The 8,030-nt window shown below is 38.1% G+C and overlaps 1 protein-coding gene and 1 long non-coding RNA gene across 6 annotated transcripts in view; one reads left to right on the top strand and one right to left on the bottom strand.

Annotated features, from left to right (window-relative positions):
- AGTPBP1 (ATP/GTP binding carboxypeptidase 1) overlaps positions 1-7,967 on the bottom strand; it is a 75,373-nt gene extending 67,406 nt beyond the window's left edge. For 2 of the 5 annotated variants that reach the window (XR_014896840.1, XM_085313153.1), the window contains exon 1: positions 7,760-7,966. The gene's annotated coding sequence lies outside the window, so the exon portion shown is untranslated. Of the gene's footprint in view, positions 1-7,759 lie in introns of all 5 variants that reach the window. The other 3 variants (XM_085313146.1, XM_085313132.1, XM_085313122.1) reach the window with 3 other exon arrangements.
- LOC146601049 (uncharacterized) lies at positions 77-3,876 on the top strand. Its single transcript, XR_014896857.1, has 2 exons — positions 77-380; positions 3,475-3,876. It is a non-coding gene; the product is annotated as an uncharacterized LOC146601049 (long non-coding RNA).
- Positions 7,968-8,030: the final 63 nt, after the last annotated feature.

Raw genomic sequence — 8,030 nt, 5'->3', positions numbered from 1 at the left:
GCAGGCACGGCCGCGCCGCCGCTCGCGTCCGCGGCCCGGCGGCGCCGCAGGAGACTGCAGAGCGGGGCCGGGCGCGGCCGGAGCCCCGCGGGAGGTGAGGGACGGGCAGTGGGGGAGGCCGCGGGCTGCTCCGGGGGAGCATGTGGCAGTAGGAGCTGTACGACACGGGCGTGAATGAACCTTGCCTGAGGCCTTCCTGTAGCGCTCCCCTCCCGGCGGGCAGCGCTGTCCGCGTTGTCTGCGTTTCCTTGGTGCTCTCCCCACCAACTCAGTGAGACTTTTGCAGCTGCTATTTAGTAAAGCTGAATACACACAGCTGCAGATGAACCTCATAGATCTCCACYACTCAGGGCACTGAAGCAAGAAAGAAGACTCAGGAGGTTAGTGATGTCAAAGGCTTCATTTTCTTTTCTTTCCCTCCCATATCTTTGCAAAATAGTACTTCATATTAGCAATATCAAAACAAAGCATGTGAAACACTGTGCAATTAAACATTATGATAAATTAACCTCCATGCCTGCTTTTGAGCCACTCAAAAATATAACCAGTGACTTCTGGAAGTAGGCAACCTAACTTCCCTCTCTGTCACTTCATCTGTAGAAACAAGCAGTACCTCCTTTTTAYTGTATGTTTAAGATGGAGTTTTACTCAAAGCAAACTTTAAGAATTTCAAGGTCAAATTCTTATACTGRCAGTTCTTAAAATGTCTAAAGAAACAGCAGCCCTTCAGCAAAGGTTGTTAAACAGAAATCCAGTCCAAATCTCATTTCTACCAATTATTACGGTTAACGTTTCTGTCAGCCTCCCAAACACTATAGGGATCTCCATGGTTAGGCAAGCTAATTCTCAGTTAAAAAAAAAATCAATTTAAAATATTTCAACAGATTGGTTAGCTCATTATCATGTCACTTATGCATAAATGCCAATTACCTTTTCTTAATACCCYCCCATATTAACATGAATGGATAGGAGTAGATAAGGGATGTAACCAGTTCTCTTTATTTTATGCTGTTCACTTGGTCTTTCTCCAACATTTCAACATTAATTATGCTCCCTAGAATTTGTAAACCTGTTGGGTTTGGTTACAATCAAAACACATACATTTGGAAGGAGATCCCTCCCTCTYCTGCCTTAGTTCCTTACTCTTGAATAAAAGGAATGCAGAGTGCAGAATGCAGGGATTCAGCAGTGTATTGGCAATGGAGTAGGAATAGTCTCATTTCACAGTGGCAGTAATACTGGACCATTATGAAAAGAAAATACTCTAAACCAATAAAGATCACAGCTACAAGTTTTCTGTAAAGTTCTGTTCATAGAACAGTTCTGAATGCATAACTCAGTCTAAAGCATTGTCAGGGCATTAGCAGAGGAGATGGAATAAACTGAAATATGACTCAGTTGCAGACAAAAATAGTCTAAGGCAGGCAAGTAAAGAGCAATTGAAGTGAATACAGATAAAAATATACCACATTTTTCAAAGCTGGAGTCAAAGTTAGTTTACTTAAGAAGTTGGTTCAAAAAAGAATATTTTTGAACAGCTCTGCATGTGTCCTGGCACTTGAGGGGAAAAAAAAGAAAAAAAAAAGAAAGAAAAAGTCAATTAGAACGATGAGACTTCTCTCCTGAGGAAAAAGAACACAGCATTAGATCCAAATAATTTAAGACTGGAAAAAAATGCCATTTCACTTTTTTTTTTTTTTTTTTTTTTTAAGAGTGCTATCAGTATGGCTAATACAAATACTTGGATAGTTACTGAAATCCATTACCTTTTCACACTGTGAATGTCATCAAAGATAACAGATAAATGAATCCCCAACACAAATCAGAATAAAACCTTTATCTTAGTTATTTTACCCAAGACATTTTTCTGCACAGAGCTCCTATTTTTTTCTATCTAAACATGTATTTATGGGAGTTGAAGGTCTGGGCCTATTAAACCTAAGTTTTCTTACAGATGAAGTGATTCCACATTTAGTATTTATTTCTACAGAGCACAAGTTTAGAACCTTATCTTTAGGAAACTTGGCTCTGGTATATAAATGTACTTGCAAGCCAATATTCTCATTTACATTCATAAGCTATTCTTATTTGCCTAAGAATTGTCACTGATTCTAATGGAATTTACTTGTATAAGACAGATGTAAGAACTTGTCCTAGTTCTGTTTCTATTTTGAAACAGATTACTGTGTGTAAAAGCAAATAGTTTATCCATGGAATCCTTTGTAAAGATATACTTAAAACCACCCAGAATACAATTCTAAATGGTTTACTTGATGCTATAACATTAATGTAACAGATATTTTTTAAATTTCACAAAACTGTACAAAATTTCAAGTAAAGTTTGACAGGTACCTGAAATTTGGAATCAATTTACTTTTTAGTTAGTAGAGAAAGCCATAAATCTGCATGGCTTAAGGAAAAAAAAAAAGAAAGGCAATAGTAAATTATATTGTTGTTACTAAATGCAAGTTTGACAAGGAGCCAGTCCCTCTTTCCTGAAATTAAAAGACACAGTAATTCAGACTTGTGGAGCAGGGCTGGTTCCACACAATATTAAGTCTCAAATTTCAATACTTGTAGGGAATTCTGTCACTGGTGCATGCTTAGCAGGATGATCCAAGCACTTATAAAAAAGCAACAAATACATGTCAACCCACAAACACTGTGAAAGAGCAAGACAAGGAAAGGCGAAGGAGGTGTTCAGCAACATAAGCAAAAAAAAAGATCTTTTATGTTTATATAACTATTTCTCCTCAAGGTATAAGCATAATGAGTGCATAGCACAGACAGAGGGGCATAAGCTTGTAAAGAGAGAGCCTTCCCTGCTTCCAGTTGCATGTTTATGACCGATTTTTCAACATTGACTAGTAYGTAAGTAGTCCAGTAAGACTTCCAGGATGGGAGCACGTAACTACAATAATCATTAAAGATTTTAAGATTTGATGGTTATTCCTCGTGGGAGCAGGAAGAAGAAAAATAACAAAAAACTCTTCAAAATATCTGAATGGTAATTAAATGTAAGCAGGAAGAGACCCACTGTGATTTCAATGAGACTATGCAAATTTATTATCGTTGAGAAACTGATCAATACCTTTCCTGCTCTTACTTTTTTAAAACTAAAATAACAACCACCGCCAGTTATTAATCCATWGTGGAAAGATTTCTAGGGAAAGGAATAACACATTTCTGTTAGAATTAAATATATATGATTACAATCTTTGGTATAGAGAAATATTAAATAGGCCACATTTTCCCTAATATAGTTATTAACTAAGAGACAGGATCCACTGACTAGTTAGTCAGTTTACATATATGTTGAAACAGAAATCAGGATAAGCCCTGTAAGAACTACTGCAGGGCTCAGAATAAACCTTTCTTTTTTCCCTTATTTCTTGGAAGCCTGCTTACACCTCCACCAAGGAGCTCTAGAAAATTTGTTAACAAACAAGTGCTATCACTGTTTTATTTTCACAGGATGGAGACAAAGTTGATTCATGTACAAACAGACAAAACTGGTCTCAGCATAGAACTGTCTGAATCCCCAYTGCATTCAAACAAATTCTCAAAGCAAACAGAAGCTGCAGTCACTCCAAAGAAACCCATATTGACTGAAAGCAGAATACTGGAACATGCTCAGAGCTATGATTCTCTTTGAGTAGGTGATTTTAGATGAAATACACAGCACTTTGGAAGAGACAGATCAGAAGCCTGTAATAGACTAAAAGTTCTTTTCTCTGTTTGTAATTACCACATGGTTACTCATTGTTTCCTATTAAATCTTAACCTGTAGTAGTTAGATCTGCCTTGCCTGTTCTATGGCCTCATGTACTGAACAAATCCAGTCAGTTCCAGACAATAAACATGACTTCTAGCTCTYGTTGACTCTAAAAAATAATCATTCCCCCATTTGAAAGCCAATACTTGTCTCTACATACACACTGAAGAATTTGTTTTTGGTTGTGTATCTCTAGGTATGCCAATCCTCTCTAACCATTAGAGAGCAYTTGGTACTTTTCCAAGAGCCTCTGCTCTTTTTCACCTTTGAGATCTTCTGTGCTCTGCTACACACAGTATTTCAATTTAAACAAAAGCATTTCAGCTCAATATCACGTCTGTGTTTCATTCTGCTATTCTTGCTTTTATAATATTACACATATTGTGCATGCAGGTGGACACAACATTACAACAACCCATCAACTAATCTATCTGAAAGCATAAATAAAAAGTGGAAATTTGCAGATATATTTTATTTTTTGCATAGACCAATTCAGAATGTATAGATATGTATACTGGTGATATTTTCTTCTAATATTCATGGGCATTTTTTTGGTTGTATTGTTGGTTTGGGGAAATCCCCAAATCTTACACTATKCTTCAAAAGCTCATATGAAGTTGGTCACTTTTTTCAAACGCCTACTGACAACCATGAAGTTTGATTTATATATACAGGATATTAATACAACAAAAAGCAGAGTGAATCTTCATGTTTTGGTCAAAAACCCTCCATTCTCCTAGTTTTATTAAAAAAGGAAGATTTTATGCACATCATTTAATTTGTGCATAGAGAGCAATAGGCTGCTACCTCCTCATATCCTGAATACTATCACAACCATTTCAGTCATTTCAGTGCACCACACCTTAACAGTGTGTATTAGTAAAAAGCCGGTAGCTCAGTATTGTGAACCTAAAACTGGRGCAGTTTTCCTGTTGATTTTTTAGGCCCTTAATCTGTGGTAAACCACCAAATACAGGCACATTAAAGAACAGTAAGAATTAAAATAGACTTGGGCCCAGCTGAAGGTCACCTTCTTTCCATTTATGGAAGTATTTGCATACTTTCACATATCTCTATTTTCCTTTTCTCCCTGCACCAATTATTTCCATTGACAAGGGCATCAAAAGCAATGCTAAYTCTTCAACAATCTTTTTGATAAGGTGAAGGGAAGAAGAGCTACCTTCAAAAGTCATATCTGTTTCTTGGGCAAAAGCTACTTAAAATAGCTTGCAGCAGGTGATCTCCCTTCCCACGATGGATTAACAACATTACATCAGGGAGAGAAGGGTTGACTGTGTTATTCAGAAATATGATAAGCAACTGATTTTGTTGTAATTCTCCATAAACAGGTCATTATTTAACTCCACACACTCAAGATTCTTGACGCATGCTATTACAGCAGACAAAGGATAGTTAGGTCTTCAATCTAATTGTTTCTGTTTATTGAGCATGTTTTAAGAACAGCTTCCAGAACATTAGGAAAATATAAGATGTTATAAATAGGCAAGACTTAATGGTAACTTACATTTGTCCATTTAATTTGACTGACCTTTCTGGATACAGTACTTCTAAGATAGAAGATCCCTCTTCCCTTATGCAAACCAAAATGAACAGTTTTACAGGATTTTTTCTTAAGCTGAATAGTGAGGACAAGTCTGCTCATATCTCTTTGTAAATATCCTTAAAAATTCATAGTGCTTTAGTATGAGGCTCTGCAATGTAAAAATAGGCACTGTCTGTTACCAACTCATACAAAATGTACATTCAAAATTAATTTACCTGTACTTTGTTACGGCAAAAATAGCAGACAGTTGACTGACTAGGCCATAAATTAATTAGTACCTGGTTAACTCATGTATAGCTCAGATTCCTTAAACAAAACAGCCTATTTAAATCAAGCATATCATGAAGTGTTTCCTACTGTATTAATAGAAGAAGGTTAGTCAGTAATTAAGATTGAAGCATCGCCTCATAACGCTTACWTTTAATCCACACCCACTTCACCAAGCAGGAAGCACATAACATTATGGATAAAACCACCAAGAATTAAACTCAGTTTGTTCTTCTGTTTTATAAATAATTATAAATGAAAGTTATAAAAATAATTTTTATTAACATGGAGAATTATCTCATGGATCTGAAACAGATGCCATGCTTGACTGAAGAAAAACAGGGATGCTTTTGTATTAAACAACAGGGCTTTTTAAATACCATTATCTTTTGTAATCAGTCCCAGACAGGCTTGAGGTCTTAGAGAAGGGAAACAAAAATGAGCATGTGGGGAGAACCTAAGAAAAAAAAACAAGAGCCATTTCTTTGTATGTTTGTATGGGAATATCACTCATATCGGAAGTCAGATCAATACTTCATAGTGGTCTGTCAGTGCACTTCATTGTACCGTATCAGGTAAAACAAGTGCTTTCATGTTTTTGACACAAAACAGCCTTGGGGTTCCTGCAGTGAACACATGGAAGCTTTCTAAACTCATATGGTTATTTTACAAACAATTGACCAATCCAGTGTTCATTTTTGACCTGGGTACTTCTGCCAAGAGAAGTTMTAACTGATTCCAGTCAGTTATGATGTATTCATTGGTCTATTGTGAACTGGACTAAGATCACCATGAGCACTTCATGAAAGGCAGCTCATAGCTGTTACCATTCAGCCTACCAGAAACATAAACATGTATTTACTTAAGTCTCTACAACAAATTTCAAAGATATGACTTTCTCAGAATTTTCAATAAATATTTTATGAAGTTGGTAACTAGATGATTATTACAGATTATTGTATGGGCTAGAATCCTTCCCTTTTGAAGAAATTAAAGACTGAATTCTGCAGAAATTCAGCATTCTTTCTAGAGAGCAGGCACAACTGTGCTCCATATCAGCAGAAAATAGGTAACACTGGATTATGTTTGCAGATGTTTAATCACCACCAGGTTCCCTTAACCTATAAGCTAGGTACAGACAATGACATACTCTGTGGCCATAACCTTGAGATAATTAGAAGATTTATGTTACATAGAGTTGTATGTCTTGCTAGGAAGTTMGTATCTACAGCACAGCTGTGAACCACCACCATATCAACAGCCGTTGAACTGAAGGCCTAATTCTTTCACGTAAGTTAGGTGATGCCACTGGTTTAACAAAGTTTTCTCCTTTTACATGTCACAAGTACCCTGTACTTGGAACATGTTCTTCCAGATAGAAGAGTGACAGGTGAAGCGGGTGTTTTCCATTTGAAATTTGACTACTTTGTCATAATTCTGGAGGCAATAGCTATGCAGGCTAGTCTGCTTGGTTAGCAAAGCATACTAACTGGTATTTTACAATGGTGATGTATGTCAGAAACATTGAAAGCATTGAGTATATGCATTCTGAAATAACAAAGATTAAATACAATGTAAATAGCTCTAGAAGCATGATTCCCTAAGATATCTTATTAAATGTCAGCTAGTTTCCTGACAAAAATAGCAGATCATTAAAATATCTTAGTGAACTTCACAGAGAATCACAGTTGTATAAACTCCACCAGATATGTTTCATAAAAATGGGGAGAGTGAAAGGTATGAGAGGAAACACTACACACTGGAAAAAAAAAAAAAAATCTGCCTAAGCCTGTTTTCAGTTTGGTAAAGCAGATTTGGCGACACCACCAGGACTACCAGCACTTCCACACCATACCGCCTACWGGCCATCTCAGCACACCACCATGAGAACCAAAGGTCTGCGTTACAGCCTCACAAGACTAACTGATGCTAGGGTGCACACAACCAGAGAAAGATATGCAAGACACTGGATCACAGAAACACGGAGCTAGGAAGGTCCCGAGATCCCCACAAAGGCAAATCGGAGAAAACGAGCACATGAGCAGCAACAGTTTGCCTACACTGTCACGAGAATTCCTCAAAGAAGGGGATTCTCTGGCCTTATTAAGCAGCATTTTCTCTACTAGCTGAAAAATTTTATCTTAATCCCTAACCTATAGTCCTGCAGCAGGGAGTTGAGCCAGTTTCTTTGTAACCTCGCCGGGGAGACAGCGAGGGCAGCGAATCCCTACCGCCCTCTTCACAACAGCCTTCACATGCTGCGGCACGCCCGAGKCCTCCTCGAGAGTCTCTTTCCCGGTCGGAGCCAGCATGTCCTCGGGCACTGCGCTCTGGGGGACGGGGGGCTCCCCCCGGCCTCTCCTCGAGCGGCCGCCCAGAGCGGTCCGCACTCAGGACATGCTGGCCAGCACCGGGGGCGGCGGC

Source organism: Rhea americana, unplaced genomic scaffold, assembly GCF_003343005.1.
Source record: "Rhea americana isolate MKP2758 unplaced genomic scaffold, rheAme1 scaffold_11, whole genome shotgun sequence".
In the NCBI taxonomy this organism is placed as follows: Eukaryota; Metazoa; Chordata; class Aves; order Rheiformes; family Rheidae; genus Rhea; species Rhea americana.
Note: the sequence above shows the minus strand (reverse complement) of the source record. Positions and strands in the feature narration are given on the sequence as shown.